The sequence below is a fragment of the Medicago sativa genome, chromosome 5 (genome assembly GCF_051527215.1).
Source record: "Medicago sativa cultivar Bolivia chromosome 5, Bolivia_mono, whole genome shotgun sequence".
Lineage (NCBI taxonomy): Eukaryota > Viridiplantae > Streptophyta > Magnoliopsida > Fabales > Fabaceae > Medicago > Medicago sativa.
The window spans coordinates 75,930,717-75,948,686 of NC_140753.1; the positions used below are offsets into that span (position 1 = coordinate 75,930,717).

A 17,970-nucleotide genomic window follows, 5' to 3' on the forward strand; every position below is an offset into this window, starting at 1 on the left:
TTTTTTTTACATCTCAGTCCTTTATTTTTGGTTATTTGCAATTTGGTCCAAAATTTGTTAAAGTCCAGTGCCACGTGTCTTTTTTCCATTGGTCCAGTTTGTTATGTCCAGTGCCACATGTCATGTCCATATTGGTCCAGAAGCTACACATGGCAGCCTATAAAAGGCTCCAATCATTGCCATTCCATTCAGATGCTAACAACTCAGCAAAAAAAATCACCAACACATCACAATTTCTCTCTCCACCCAAAACAAATCAAAACCGTAACAAACTCTGAAAAGCTCAAGAACAATGATGAACAAGTTCATCATCTCAAAACCCTAACTGTCCAGAATCTCAGAAATTCGTATCAAACCAGTACCAATCCAACACCAAATCATCAATTCACATCGAATTCCAGGCCAAAATCTCACAAATTCACGCTAATTTTCCTCAGATTTCGCAAGAATACGAATTCAACACACAACAGAATCCAACAATTTCAACAAGTTTGAAGCAAGTTCTCAGAGATTTCTTACGAAATCATCATCATCGAATCCATTAACTCTGCAATTCCAGCGCAATTTCGCCATTAGATTGACGAATTACACGATCACAGAGAAGTTTGGGAGAGGAGAAGAAGGAACAAAGAAGATTCGAATCAGAGAAAGAGAAGAGGAAGTTCATTGATTCAGTTCAACAAATCATTCACCAGAAGCTCAAAGGAAATATTCACGAGGATCCTCGTCACATCATCGCTTGAATCTCCAGGTAAACTCTCAAAAACCTTCTCGTTTTGGTTTCAAATCATCATCGAAGGTTTATAAGCATGTATAAACGGTGAATCAAAGCAGAATTTCCAAAAAGATTCGAAAAGATTTGAAACCGAAACCCTAGAAATGCAGTCTGTGAAGATCCACCGTTTATTTTGCAAATTCAAGTGCATAATCGTAATCAGTGAGGAAAATAGTGTAGTTTAGGGTTTCAGTTCAAGGTGTTTCGAAAATCTTTGAAAATCTGAAGAACCGTAGGATTCGAACCTAGATCTACTCCGATCTAAACCTTCCTTGCGAAAAATAGTTTCAAAACCGTAAAGAGGAGGAGAAGACGAGTTCAAGGATGTAAAAAGCTTTGAAAAACTCCACCGGTACGGCGGCGCCACCGGCGGACCACCGTACCGGCATGTTTGAACTCGCCGGAAGAAGATCGGAGAAGAAGACTCTTTGTTGCAGAGCTTCTCTCTCTAACTTATGTTAGAGAGAGAAATGTATGTGTATTGTGTCTCTCTCTCTCTGCAAACTGCTTATATATCATGCCTTTGATCCCACGCGCGCGCGTGTTGTGTTCGTTCTGTGCTCCTTCATGTTTAGACCGTTAGATCTGTCTTGCTATGAGTTGTATGGTCCTGATGCGTGCTTGATTTGATCCACTTTGCTTTGTGTGTCTTCAGCCCTCGGATCTTGGTCAAAATTGGACCTGGATCAATCTAAAGGCTGTAAAGCCAATGGATGATCCAGGATCCATCAAGACTTTGGGCCTGGGCTTGTGTTTCTGCAGATTTCGTTTTTCTCATGCATCTTTGCTATTTCCTAACACTGTTTTGCTTTTTACACCTCTGTTCATGATCAAAATTACTTGAAAAATTCTATAAATTTTTGTACATGTCCTTGTTAATTTTTGTGATGTTTTTATGCATTTTGTTTACTGAAAATCTTGATGAAAAATATTATTGCATTTTCTTGCTTTATTTCCTTGATTTCTTGTGAAAATTCATGAAAATTTTGCCCAATTCTACTTCAAATTCTTGATAATTGTTTGTGATACATGTTATATGATTTTGAGGGAGTTTTAGCTACTGTTTGTGTTGATATTAATACATGAGTATGAATCTTGATAGGTTACTTAGTCTACAAGTTACTTGTGTAAATAAATAAGGTAAATATGCTTGAAATTTGTTTTAAAATGCCAAGTAAATCATGTTGCCTTAATTCCCATTCCAAGACTTGATCCTAAACCTTTAAAAATGCATTGGAATGGGAGAATTATAGGTCATATGGTTCTTGCATTCTATGAACAAATTTTAGCCATGTTTGCACTCATTTTCTATCCTTTATGTTCTAGTGCTTCTCTTGCTTTATTTTCTTTGATATTGTCATGTACTACTAACTCCTTTCATTTCATGTTTCATCATTTCATAAGCATCTCCATTTCATCCCATATTCATCTCTATTTCTTTCTTGCAATTTAATTTGTACCAAAGTTAGAATGTAAAACTTAGGAGTTTTTGTAATATTTTACTTTCATGCTTTTAATTTCTTGGCAAAGAGGCCATAGAATGTATCTAGGGTATGATGTAAAGGACAATGGACTCTAATGATGTACACCGACACAAGCACCGACACATGCACACACACCACTTTAGATATATAGCTAGAATATGCATGTTTAGATGTATGTTTAGGATTGTATGGTTAGATGAATGCCTAGGATTCATACTTAGAAAAATCAATTTTCAAAAAAATATGAACAAACTTCACTCAAATCTTTTTCACAATAAACCTTGGGGTCAAAACCCCATTGATTTTCCTTTTCATTTTCTTAATCAAATTTCAACAAATTTTAATCATACTTTGACTTGTTTTTGCAAATAACTAATCAAACCCCACTCTTTTCTTAAATTCTCATGCCTTCAAGGCCTCTCAATCTCCATTCTTCAAAATCCTATTTTTCAAACTTAAAATCAACCAACAAAAACAAAAACATTTTTTGAGAGAGAACTACGGTGGATTTGATCCCTTAAACGGGTACGTAGGCAAGGAACAAAATTCCTTCAATTCAAATAAAATAAAAATCCAAAAACATTCTTCTCCCTCCAATTCTTCATTTAGTAAACTCCTAGGTTTAAATAATACTTTCAAAATAGCATTTAAAAATAAAGCGCGCGCGTAGAAATTAAAGACGGTTCCTATAGGTTACTATAGTCGTTATGGGTGCCTAACACCTTCCCGTAGCGAAAACAACTCCCGGACCTCAATTCTCAAGGGTTTTGCTTACTTTTTCCCTTCCCAAGAAAAAATAAGATATCACCGGTTTAAAAGGTTCAAACGTAATTAATGTTTGACACCCGAAAACCAAGATAAAACAGCTGGCGACTTCACTGGGGAGATTCGAGAGTTACGCCTAGTCTTTATTTCCACGCTTGCGCTTGTATTTTTACTTGTTTTTTTTTACTTGCTTTCATATGTGAATAAATGTTTAATTTCTTGCAAAACGTGTGGGATGAGAATATCAAAAGTCCTGCACCCGCGCTGAGTGAACTTAGGATTTAGGAGGGATATAATCGACAATTCATTCCGGGGGTTGCCTCGTGTTTTGGATTATGCGATCAATCCCACATAGCTGAGGCATTTTGGGGGTGATGTTGTCGGCGCGTGTTGTCGCGTTTAGGCACTTTACTTCTAATTGTTCTATGACGCTATGAACCGTAGATAACCAAACCCATCCATGGCCATTTTTTAGGACGTAGTGCGGAGGCTAAACCGAGTGTTGTCTCGAGTTTTAGTCGTCACGCGATACTACACTCAAGTTAGACCTTCCACGTATAATCATGGAGCGAGTGTTGTCTCGTGACACCATGAGATACGTCGGAGAGGTTGCAACTTGGGAACCTTTTTAGAACCCGGTTACTATATCCTAAAGCCCTAGTTTCACCGGACACCGTGTCCACCCATGAATCCTTGACTTTGAACTTTAACCCACGATGTTTTCTCCGAACTTGAACATAATCATGCATTCATGCATACATGCATACATGCATAAACTTTTGTCATGCATTGTTAATCGAAGGGCTTAGACAAGTTGAATTTGTAAACATTGTAGGGATGAAGATGACTAAGTCCTACAAGTTCAAGGAAGTGGATTTGGCTAGTTTGAGAGATTTGGCACTCAAGATTGAGGATCCGACTGGTTTCCGACGTCGTCACGGGGCTTTGCTTCCTATTCTCCATACTAATGTGGATGAGAAGCTTGTGCACACTCTAGTGCAATTCTATGATCCGGGGTATCGGTGCTTCACTTTCCCAGACTTTCAGTTGGTGCCTACTCTAGAGGCTTATTCTTCCTTGATGGGTTTATCTATTGCTAAGGGGATACCTTTCTCAGGACCTGAAAATCCTCCTCCTCCATTGGTTATTGCTAAAGATCTCTATCTCAAGACCACCGACGTCTCCAAGAATCTTGTCACTAAGGCACGCATCCGAGGGTTCACTTCCGAGTATCTTCTTTGGAAAGCCAACCTCAATACTACTTGTCAGGACACTCTTGAGGCTATTCTTGCACTCCTCATCTATGGGCTTATTCTCTTTCCGAATCTTGATGGCTTCGTGGACATGAATGCTATTATGATCTTCCACTCCAAGAATCCGGTCCCTACTTTGCTAGCTGACACATACCATGCTATTCACGATCATTCCGACAAAGGTCGTGGATACATTCTTTGTTGTGTGCCTCTCCTCTATAGGTGGTTTATTTCGCACCTTCCGCAGTCTTTCCACGACAATCCGAGGAATTGGTCTATTTCACAGAGGATTATGGCTCTCACTCCTAATGAAGTGGTTTGGCTCACTCCCGCTTCTAGGGTTAAGGAAATTATCTTTGGCGGTGGAAAGTTTCTTAATGTACCTCTTCTTGGTACCCGGGGTGGAATCAACTGTAACCCGGAGCTCGCTTTGCGACAATTTGGTTTCCCGATGAAAGATAAGCCCATCAATCTTGCTACAGCCCCTTACTTCTTTCACTACTCCAATGCTCCCACCGGAATTAGAGAAGATTTCATGCAAGCTTGGTCCAAACTTCGGAAGAAAGAGGTGAAGCATATGGGTGTAAGGTCCGGTATTGCTCATGAGGCCTATACACAGTGGGTGATAAACCAAGCTGAGGAGATCGGTATGCCTTACCCCTCTATGAGATACGTGTCTGCATCTGTTCCTACCATGCCTTTGCCTCTACTCCCACCTACCCAGGAGATGTATCAGGAGCATCTAGCTATGGAGAGTCGGGAGAAACATCAGTGGAGGGCTAGATACTATGAGGCTGAGAACTTGATCATGACTTTGGACGGAAAGGATGAGCAGCAGACTCATGAAGTCTTGACACTGAAGAAAGAGTTAGCTAAGGCTAAGAGAGAGATTGAGAAGAAAGATAGATTGCTCATGAGAAACTCCAAGAGGGCTAGGGGTGCCCGTGACTTCTACGCACGATACTGCAGCTATGAGTCTGAGTCTGAGGATGACGCTTCCACTTCCTATGCTTGAGGATTTCCATTTCCTGTTGTTATTTCCATTTGTTTATGTCGGAATTGTCTTGTAAAACTATATGTTGGTTGTTTGTTTCCCGTTTATGTTAATTGTTGTTTAGTAATGTTTACAAGTTTATAATTTGTCTAAAACCCTTCGATAACATAAAAAAGGTCTTTTTTGCATATGCATTAACACATTTCATGCATCATATGCATTCATTGGTCACAAAAAACTTCTCTCGTGCTCATTGCCTCCTGGTTTTGTCCGCCGCAGTCTGAAAAGTGGCTCGTGTTCGCAAAGTCTACCAACCAGACAGAATTCATCAAACAAGATTTCACAAGAGAAGGATGATGGCTAACTTTGAAGAAGAAAATGCTCAGCTCCGTGCCGAATTGGCTGCTATGAAAGAAGACTTGGCTAAGGCTCATGACGCCATGTCCGCCATGATGGCTTCACAAGAATAGCCAGCCACTTCTATTCCAGTTACTGCTGAGGTGATTCCCTCTATCCCACTATCTACTGTGGCTACTGATGCTCGTTTTGTTATGCCCAACGGCCGTCCTTATGGACTCCCACCTTTCTATTCTCCTAATACTGCTGCTGGTACCTCTGGTTTTGCTGGTCGGGGACAGATTCCTGTGTCTACTACTATGCCTCAAGTAACCACTGTTGTTACCGACCCTATTGTACACACTGTGCAACAGGTGATTGATGTTGACACTCCGCGTGGACAAGATCCCGCAATGGAAGCTATGAAGAGACAGTTAAAGGAGTTGGCTGGAGAACTCCGTGAGGTCAAGGCTAGCCGAGGGAACAATGGTGCTCCTGCTAAAGCTCGTGATCTATGCTTGGTATCCCGATTTGAGGTTCCGAAGAAATTCAAAGAGCCAGAATTCGACAAGTACAATGGGACTTCTTGCCCACATAACCATGTTATCCGGTATGTCCGAAAGATGGCTAATTACGCCGATAATGATGCGCTGATGATCCATTGCTTCCAGAGTAGCTTGACAGATGATGCAGCAGATTGGTACACTAGTCTGAGCAAAGACAACATTCATACTTTTGAGGAACTCGCTGCTGCTTTTGAAGGTCAATATGAGTTCAACACCCGTCTGAGGCCAAACAGGGACTCTCTCAAAGCCCTATCTCAGAAATCAGATGAGACCTTCCGTGAATATGCTCAAAGGTGGAGAGGGGCAGCTGCCCGTGTTTCTCCTCGACTTGATGAGGAAGAATTAACGCAGACATTCCTGAAGACTCTGAAGAAGGAATATAAGGAGAGAATGATAGTCTCTGCTCCGAACAACTTCTCTGATATGGTTACAATGGGAACTCGTCTAGAGGAGGCTGTCAGAGATGGTATTATTGTCCTTGAGAAAGGTGAATCTTCAAACAGTGCACCGAAGAAGTACGGTAACGGCCATCATAAGAGGAAAGAATCTGATGTAGGGATGGTGTCTGGTAACCCGTCTGCAGCTGCTACACAACTACCTCTGCCCTATCACTACATGCAGTACTCTCAACATCCTTTCTTCCCACCATTCTACCAGCAATATCCTCTGCCGCCGGGTCAACCACCAATGCCCGTCAATGCCATTCCTCAACAAGTACAACAACAGCCTCCTGCTCAACAGCAACGGCAGCAACAACAGGGTCCCCGACCCAAACCTTCTTTTCCAACAATACCAATGCGGTATGGTGAGCTGCTCCCAACTCTACTAGCTAAGGGACACTGCGTCACCAGACCAGGCAAGCCTCCGCCTAATCCATTACCTCCCAGGTTCCGACAGGATCTAACATGTGAATTCCATCAGGGTGCTCAAGGCCATGATGTTGAAGGCTGCTTTGCTCTGAAATATATTGTGAAGGATCTGATAGAAAAGGGACGGTTGACTTTTGAGAATAGTGTTCCTCATGTCCTTGACAACCCGCTTCCAAACCATGCTGCTGTCAATATGATTGAGGCCTTCGAAAGGGTTCCCGTTCCTCAAGAGGATCCCATGTTGGATGTCCGCAATGTTGTTACTCCCTTGGTGCCATTACATGTCAAACTTTGCCAGGCTTCTCTGTTCAAACATGATCATGATTCTTGTTCAGAATGTCTGCAGAATCCTATGGGCTGTTGTGTGGTGCAAAATGATATCCAGAGCCTGATGGATGACAAGCACTTGATTACCAGTGATGTATGTGTGATTGGCTTGACTGCTGAGGGTACAGAACCCCGGAGGGCTGGTACTAGCATGGCTTCACTGAAAGATGCCCAGAAGGCTGTTCAAGCAGGGCAAGCTGCTGGCTGGGGCAAAGTAATTCAGATTTTGGAAAACAAGCGTAAAGAAGGCCTTGGATTCTCCCCGACATCTGCTGTTTCAAAAGGAACTTTCTACAGTGCTGGGTACATCAATGCTATTACTGAAGATGCTGCTGGAGGTGGTTACGTGCCTACCTTTGTTATACCAGGAGGTGTTTTATCTTGGTTTTCAGGTGTCAAACATTGATTACGTTTGAACCTTTTAAACCGGTGATATCTTATTTTTTCTTGGGAAGGGAAAAAGTAAGCAAAACCCTTGAGAATCGAGGTCCGGGAGTTGTTTTCGCTACGGGAAGGTGTTAGGCACCCATAACGACTATAGTAACCTATAGGAACCGTCTTTAATTTCTACGCGCGCGCTTTATTTTTAAATGCTATTTTGAAATGTTATTTACACCTAGGAATGTCCTATGTGAAGAATTGGAGGGAGAAGAATGTTTTTGAATTTTTATTTTAGTTGAATTGAAGGAATTTTGTTCCTTGCCTACGTACCCGATTAAGGGATCAAATCCACCGTAGTTCTCTCTCAAAAATGTTTTTGTTTTTGTTGGTTGATTTTAAGTTTGAAAATTGGAATTTTGAAGAATGAGAAAGAGGCCTCAAGGGCATGAGATTAGGAAATTGTGAGGTTGAATTAGTCATTTGCAAAATATGGTCTAAACATGATTATTTTCATTGAAATTTGATTAAGAAAATGAAAAAGAAAATACAATGGGATGTTGGATCCCAAGGTTTATTTGGAAAATGGTTTGAATGAAGTTTGTTCATATTTTTTTGGAAAATGATTTTTCTAAGTATAAAGCCTAAACATACATCTAAACATACAATCCTAAACATACATCTAAACATGCATATTCTAACTATATAGTGATGTGTGTGCATGTGTCGGTGTTTGTGTCGGTGTACATTATTAGAGTCCATTGTCCTTTACATCATGCCCTAGTTTACATTCTATGGTCTTGCAAGAATTAAAAAGCAATATTACAAAGTACCTAAATTTTACATGCTAGTTCTTGGCAAAAATTAAATTGCAAGAAATAAAAGTGCAAGAAATAAAAGGCGAAAATATGATGTGAAATGCTATGAAATGAGACATGAAACAAGAAAGGGTTAGTAGCATAAGTGAAATAGAACCAATATACTAGAGGCATAGTAAAGTAAATGTAACTTGAAAATGAAGTAACAAGTAACATTAACTAAAAGTGGTAAAAGAACCTCGACTTTTAATGCCATCCTAAGGTAAGGTTAAAGGCCTAAATCCTCATGATATTAGAAAAGTTTTGAGTGACTTAGTTCAAGAGAAAAAAACATGAGAATTAAAGTCATTAACTATACCAAAGAATATAAAGGTTGCAAGTTCTTCCTTTTTTACGCGCTTCAATTCACAAGTATACCTCACACTATTTAACAAACACAAGATTCACGTAGGCTAACTCAAAAAACAGCAAGTATTCATCATATCTAAAAGTCAAATTCACTCCAAAAATTTTAGGCTCAAAGCCACATTTATGCACTAAAATCCAAGTTCACAATCACGTCACAAATTTCACAAAAAAACTTAACAAAATGAGCACAAACTCACAAAGCACAAACACATACGCCTTGAAGCAAGTTCCAACATGTAATTGCATTCTAAAAACAAGTATCAAATGCCACAAATTGATCACAACAACTTCACAAAACCCTAAAAATTCTTATCAAGATTTGGACGAAAATTAACACATGGAATCAATCAAAGAGCCAAAATATTTTTCACTTGTGATCAAAATTTATCATGCAAGATACACAAAAATTTAACAAAAGACACAAGAAAATTATTAGAAATTTTTGGAATTTTTATCATAAATTTTGAATGTAGGAGGGGTTCAATTAGCAATTGGCGGGCATGAAATAGCAAGGAAAATTGAAGTGAAATGCAGGAAATGAACTCACAAAGCCCAACCCGAACATGCAAAGTCCAGTTCATCAGAAACCACATGATCAATATCGAATCACCAAGAAACTGAGGGACCATGGTGTTACGGTGTTCTAACGTACGTGGAATTAAATGGGAAGATAATAGCAACAAAAGCATCACGTACAGAGAGCAAAACACAATTGAAATGGAATTCTTCATACGATAACCTCTTCTTCTCCGACCAAAAAAATTCCAGATTCCGGTGACGGTTTAAACTCCGACGCGGTGACCGGTATTTCAAACTTCATCCCTTTTTCAACAAAACGCATCACCGGAATCGGAATCCTCTCCTCTATTCGATTTCAAAACTCAGTTTTCGCAAAGCAATTCACGACAAGATTCAGTGTTCACAAAACAATTCAAAACAATTCATGAACGGCCATAAAAACGTTAACAAGAAAAGGAGAGGAAGAAAGTGTTACCAATTCGGTTGTGTTCCTGCTTGTACGTTCCGAGTTCGTCACCGTTGCTGCAAGTCCAGTTTGCGTTTCAAACAGATTGGTACCAGATTCGTTCCTCTCCGACGTTTTCGATTCGCCGCGAAACCGATGCCTCTATCGTCAAGCACTTTCCGTCTCCAAACCCTTGTGATTTTGATCCACACCTGTTCTGGTACCGTTGTTGTTGCTGGTCTCTTCTTCTATGACAAATTTCTCCTTCACTAACTCTCTTTCTTGGAAGCATATAGTGTCATAGTTTGCGATAAGGAAGAAAAGAATGGGATCCGATTGGGAATGAGAGGAGATTTGGAGTTCCTTTTGGTTCAGTTTGGAATTGTGTATATAATCTGATTTGAATATGGTGATGAGGAATTGGATGTGGATTGAAGGTTGGTGATGAAGATCGAAGGTTGTTATGGAGGTTTGGAGGTGGTTATGGAGGTTTGTGGTGGTTGTGGAGGTTGAAGTGATGAAGAAAGTGGTGGAAAAAATTGTTATGGATGAAGATGAGTTAGTTAGGGTGGAGAAAGTGGTGGAGGAAATTAGTTAGGGTGGTGAAGGAGGTGGAGGAAGTTAGTTAGAGGTTGTTAGGGATGAAAGAAAAATGGGAGAGAAAAAATAATTAAAAATGATTTTTGGAATTTTTTTGGTGTAAAAATGATTAGTTGTGAAATTTTGACCATAGTTTGACTTATATAGGTGATGTGTGATGCTTATGACCAATTGGAATGAGACATGTGGCACTAGACTTGTAACAAACTCTTAATGACCAATAGCATTTGGACACATGGCACTTGGACTCTAACAAACTAAAAAAAGGATTAAAATGCAAATAATAAAAGTGCGAGGACTAAAATGAAAATTAAAACTAAAATTGAATTGAAAAAGTAAACTGAAAATTAACGTAAAGCGAGGCGATTAAAAACAATACAGCAGATAAGAGATTTTACGTGAAATGACCAAAATGCCCCTAGGGACTAAAATGACTCGAAACGACTCAAATGCAATTTTAAAATGATTTTTAACAAGGGATTAAAGCAAGAGTTCATACAAGCGAATTAAAAGACTCAGAGACAATTTTTAGAATTTAAACAGGGTTTTAACACATGAAAAGACTAAAATGCCCCTAGGGGCTAAACTGACTAGAAAATGACTCAACTGATATTTTTTGAAATAAATTTTGACATGAGATTAAAACAGGGACTTATACAAACCAATTTAAAAGACTCAAACAATTTTCAAGGATTAAAATGAGTTGAATGCAGGAAATGACTAAAATACCCTTCTATGTGAATTTTGCAAATAATCATTGAAATAAAATGCAGAGAAAGATGTAATTGATCAGAGACATATCAAATGACTTATAATGCAAGAAAAGAAGAATTGAACAAGTATTTTTAGGTCCAAAATTAGGGTATAACAGCTGCCCCTATTTAAGTTTCTTTGTCCGGGGAGTCAAGAGACGAAGTCTTAGAATTGACGGGACGAAGATACTTAAATATTAACATTTGCACTGCTTTTGGACATAAAAATACGCTTTCAGATTTTCAAAAAAACATGAATGCCATGCAACATTTCATTTATGAATGCAAGACAATCGAACCGGAATCTACGGGCTGTGTCACACCACCAAGGGATTTATAGACATCAAGGTAGAAAGAACGGGCAAAAAAATAGACTTTCAGATTTTCAAACAAACACGAATGCCATGCAACATTTCATTTATGAATGCAAGACAATCGAACCGGAATCTACGGGCTGTGTCACACCACCAAGGGATTTATAGACATCAAGGTAGAAAGAACGGGCAACAACTAGACAGGTACAAGCTGTTCTTTGGATCGAACTTGCCACTTGACCGAGAGATACAAACAAGAGACAGGTACAAGCTGTTCTTTGGATCGAACTTGCCACTTGACCGAGGAGATACAAACAAGAAACAGGTACAAGCTGTTCTTTGGATCGAACTTGCCACTTGACCGGAAATACAAACAAGAAACAGGTACAAGCTGTTCTTTGGATCGAACTTGCCACTTGACCGAGGAAATACAAACAAGAAACGGGTACAAGCTGTTCTTCGGATCGAACTTGCCACTTGACCGGAAATACAAACAAAAGATAGGTACAAGCTGTTCTTTGGATCGAACTTGCCACTTGACCGAAAACATAGACATATATGCAGGTACAAGCTGTTCTTTGGATCGAACTTGCCACTTGACCAGTAACAAGATACAAATTGAAAGTCTGGTTTAACAAGATACCAATTGAGGGTAAATTGTCATTGACTTGATTTGAAAATAGACATGACCATTTTTGTTGGCCCAAAAGTAAATTGACATTGATTTGAACTGAATTGACAGTTGAAATTGACATCAGCATTGACATTGACATTGACATTGGCATTGACATTGACATTGACATTGACATTGACATTGACATTGGCATTGACATTGGCATTGGATATTAACATCGACATTGACATTGACATTGGCATTGACATTTGACATTAACATTGACATTGACATTGACATTGGCATTGGTATTTGACATTAATATTGACATTGATATTTGACATTTGACATTTGACATTGACATTTGACATTGACATTGACATTGACATTGGCATTTGACATTAACATTTGACATTTGACATTTAACATTGACATTTGACATTGACATTTAACATTGACATTTGACATTTGACATTGACATTTGACATTTGCATTTGACATTAACATTGACATTGACATTGGCATTTGACATTAACATTGACATTGACATTGACATTGGCATTTGACATTAACATTGACATTGACATTGGCATTGGCATTTGACATTAACATTGACATTGACATTGACATTGGCATTTGACATTAACATTGACATTGACATTGGCATTTGACATTGACATTGGATATTGACATTTGACATTAACATTGACATTTGACATTGACATTTGACAGCTGACATTGACATTAACATTTGACATTTGACATTGATATTAACATTTGACATTTGACATTGACATTAACATTGATATTGACATTGGGTATTGACATTGAATTTCGACAGCTGACAGTTGGATATGCAACATGTATGTATGATATAGCAAGATTATTGGATGTATGAGCACATAAAATGCATGATTATGCATGTATGAATGCTTGAAATGCATGATTGGTTGGCAATTTGGCAGAGAAATTTCACAAAGGCAGACAAGACATTGGAAGATTGGGCACGTAGTGGCTCGTGCTGCGACATATTCACAGGGGAAAACCTCTTCGGAGAGACCGTCGTTGCGAGACGTATTAAAACCATGGCTGAGGGCAATAAAACTTGTAAAGGAGGACCCTTGGAAGGTTCTTGGATACAGGTCGCCGTTGCTAGGCGTGTCAGTGCTGGGTAAACATTGGATGTTCGCATCTGTGGTCAATGCTTTTCAATATTCTTTCTTTTCATTTTTCATTTTCAAACCCCATTTTTGCCTGAACCGCCCTTTCGGGTTTTCGATTCACCGGGGAATAAGATTCTTTTCATTGCCCCATTTTTGCCTGATTTGCCTTCACAGGTTGTCAATCAGCGGGGTGCTCATTTTTGCCTAAGCCGCCCTTTCGGGTTTTCAACTTAGCGAGCTTTTCATTTTCATTTTTCAATTTTTCATTTTTATTCTGTTTTTTCATTCTTGCCATTGACCACAGATCATCCTGGGGAGTAACCTGCTTGTAACATGTATTGAAATAGACATTGACATTCATTCATTCATGCATGTTTCATTGAAATGTACCCTGTTGCTCAGGTTTGCTTTCAAAATAGACAGAAAAAATGTTTTAATTTTTCAAAAATGTTTGTTTCAGACATTGACATCATCAAAATAGAAAGAAAATGTTTTGTATATAGTATTGAAAGTAGAAAGAAAAATAGAGTTTCAAACAATAGAAAGGCTCAAATTGATGTAGAAGAGTGAAAGTCAGCCAAGGGCATGACTCCACGGATTTACAAAGCTTGGAAAATGGTAATTTTATTGGTTGGTGATACATTGAACACGATGACCGCTACATTTCATAGAAATTTTGAATTCACAGGTACAGAAGCCTCTGATGAAGACGACCATTGACAGTTGCAGATGCCCCAAGGGGTGATGGTGATTTGCCAGATATAGTTACTTGTCTTTATTGTCAACCTCATTTTTGCATGAACCGCCCTTTCGGGTTTTCGGCTCATCGAGGCGCTCATTCTTGCCTGAGTTGCGTACAATCTCAGCGAGCTTTTTTCATATTCGTTTTTTTTTGTCCCTAACTTTTGCCTGGATCGCCCTTGCGGGTTTTCGATCCACCGGGAAGCGCATTTTTGCCTAGGCCGCCCTTTCGGGTTTTCGACCTACCACGCTGTTCTTTTCTTTCTAGACAAAGTATTTCTTGACTATATCGGCATTAACAGGATTTGGAAGCTCAACACCATCCATGTGTGTAAGAATCAAAGCACCACCAGAGAAAGCCTTCTTGACAACATAAGGACCTTCGTAGTTAGGTGTCCACTTGCCCCTTGGGTCGGGTTGCTGACTTATTCTTCTTTTCAGTACAAGTTCGCCTTCCTTGAATTCTCAAGGTCGGACTTTCTTGTCAAAAGCATTCTTCATTCGCACTTGATACAACTGTCCATGAGTCATAGCATCCATACGTTTCTCTTCAATCAGATTCAATTGATCATACCGACTTTGACACCATTCAGCCTCAGTTAACTTTGCTTCCATGATCACTCGAAGAGATGGAATCTCCACTTCCAGAGGGAGAACTGCTTCCATACCATATACAAGAGAGAAAGGAGTTGCCCCGGTTGAACTGCGCACCGTAGTACGGTAACCATGCAAGGCAAAAGGTAGCATCTCATGCCAGTCTTTGTAAGTAGTGACCATCTTTTGAACAATCTTCTTGATGTTCTTGTTAGCGGCCTCAACTGCACCATTCATCTGAGGTCTATAAGGAGAAGAGTTGTGATGCTCAATTTTGAATTCTTCACATAAAGCTTGCATCATACTATTGTTCAGATTGGAACCATTGTCAGTGATGATCTTGTTGGGAACACCATATCGACAGATGATGTTATTCTTGATAAATTTGACAACCACTTGCTTGGTCACATTTGCATAGGAGGCAGCCTCGACCCACTTGGTGAAATAGTCAATCGCCACTAGAATGAAACGATGTCCATTGGAAGCTTTCGGTTCAATCCTTCCGATCATGTCAATGCCCCACATAGAGAAAGGCCATGGGGAAGATATAACATTGAGAGCGTGTGGAGGCACATGGATCTTGTCAGCATAAATTTGACACTTGTGGCATCTCTTAGCATGTTTGTGGCAGTCACGCTCCATAGTTATCCAGTAATAGCCGGCTCTCAACAGTTTCCTTGACATGGTGTGACCCGAAGCATGGGTCCCAAAAGTACCGTCATGTACATCATGCATCAATTTCTCAGCTTCTTGTTTATCCACGCACCTTAACAAGACCATGTCATAGTTCCTCTTGTATAGGATTTCTCCGTCCAGAAGGAATCTACTAGCCCATCGTCTCAATGTCTTTTTATCCCTGTTAGAAGCACCAGGTGGATACTCACGATTCTGCAAGAATTGTTTAATGTTGTAATACCAAGGCTTTTTATCATCCGCATCTCTGTCAGCTTGATCTGGCACATTTTCAACAGTAAACACATGAGCGGGTCTATCAAGACGTTGTACTTTGATTACGGGCACGTCATTCCAATGGTTGACACGAAACATGGAAGACAGAGTAGCAAGAGCGTCAGCCATTTGGTTTTCCTCCCGAGGGATATGGTGCAGCTCAACCTTGGTAAAATATGTCAACAGACGTCTTGCATAGTCACGGTAAGGGATCAGCTTCTCATGATGAGTCTCCCATTCACCCTTTATCTGATTAATAACAAGTGCAGAATCTCCATAGATGTCAAGGTGTTTGATTCTCAGGTCAAGGGCTTCTTCAATGCCCAAGATGCATGCTTCATACTCAGCTATGTTGTTTGTGCATTCGAAAGTTATCCGAGCGGTGAAAGGAATGTGGTGCCCCTGCGGAGTTACAATGATGGCCCCAATTCCTTTACCATAAGCATTAACAGCACCATCAAACACCAATCCCCACTTGCTATTGGGATCGGGCCCTTCATTGATCAGTGGCTCTTCACAGTCTTTTGCTTTTAGATACATAATCTCTTCATCAGGGAAATCAAACTTAATTGGCTGGTAATCATCAAGAGGTTGGCAAGCAAGATGCTCAGCAAGGACACTTCCTTTGATTGCTTTCTGAGCTTTGTATACAATGTCATATTCAGACAACAACATCTGCCAACGTGCGATCTTTCCAGTAACAGCAGGCTTTTCAAAGATGTACTTGATTGGATCCATTCGGGATATCAACCAAGTTGTATGATTCACCATATAATGACGCAGGCGTTTGGCAGCCCAAGCCAAAGCACAACATGTCTTTTCAAGCATTGTATACCGAGTCTCACAGTCGGTGAAATTCTTGCTCAGATAGTAGATAGCATGCTCTTTCTTACCAGTCTCATCTTGCTGACCGAGAACACAACCCGCTGAATCATCTAACACTGATAGATACATAATCAAAGGCCTTCCTTCCATTGGCGGGACAAGGATAGGTGGCTCCAACAGGTATTCTTTAATACTATCAAAAGCTTCCTGACATTCATCATTCCATACAACTGGCTGGTTCTTTCTGAGCAATTTGAAAATTGGTCCACAGGTAGTAGTCATGTGAGATATGAATCTTGAGATATAATTCAGACGTCCGAGGAAACCTCTGACTCGCTTCTCAGTTTGAGGGGCCGGCATCTCTCTGATGGCTCGGACTTTATCAGGATCAACTTCAATGCCTCTCTGGCTGACAATGAAGCCTAGCAACTTTCCAGATCGTACACCGAATGTGCACTTGTTAGGATTCAACCGCAGCTTGTACTTTCTCAATCTTTCAAACATCTTTTTCAAATACACAACATGCTGCTCTTCATCACTTGACTTCACAATCATATCATCAACATATACTTCAATCTCTTTGTGAATCATATCATGAAACAGAGTTGTCATACCCCTTTGATAGGTAGCACCAGCATTTATCAAGCCAAACGGCATCACTTTATAACAGAACGTTCCCCATGGAGTGATGAAGGACGTCTTTTCTCTATCTTCAGGAGACATTCGTATCTGATTATAGCCAGAGAAACCATCCATGAAAGAGAACACTTTGGATTGAGCAGTACTGTCAACAAGCACATCAATATGAGGCAATGGGAAGTTATCTTTCGGACTGGCTTTGTTCAGATCTCTGTAATCAACACACATTCGAACTTTCCCATCTTTCTTCGGTACTGGTACGATATTGGCAATCCACTCAGGGTATTCAGCTGTCATGAGGAAACCCGCATCAATTTGCTTTTGCACCTCAGCCTTGATCTTAAGAGCCATGTCTGGACGAGACCTTCTCAATTTCTGTTTGACAGGAGGACAATCAGGTCTTGTCGGTATCCGATGCTCCACAATATTGGGATCTAGACCCGGCATATCTTCATAGGACCATGCAAAGACATCTGGATAGTCATGGAGAAGCTGAGTAATCTTCTTTTTCACCTCGGGCCCAAGTGCAGCACCAATCTTGATTTCTCGCTTGTTTTCTTCAGTACCCAGGTTGATGAGCTCGATCTCTTCCTGGTGAGGCTGAATGGCTCTTCTTTCTTGTTCAAGCAGTCGAGTGATCTCATACGGTATCTCTTCATCATCATCCTCATCTTCAGCTTCATATACAGGGAATTCAAAATTTGGAGGAACCATAGGGTCACTGTGTTCAACGGGTTTATTATGGTTCAATCTGCATAATATGATTGGGATGATTTTAGAAAAAGTTTTTCATGCAGATTTTTGAAATTAATAAGAAAAATACAGATGTTTTGGTTTTTTCTGG

At 39.9% G+C, this 17,970-nt stretch overlaps 1 long non-coding RNA gene across 1 annotated transcript in view; it reads right to left on the minus strand.

Annotated features, from left to right (window-relative positions):
- Nucleotides 1-17,970, minus strand: part of LOC146925087 (uncharacterized) — a 38,282-nt gene that overhangs the window by 3,113 nt on the left and 17,199 nt on the right. The window lies entirely within an intron of this gene.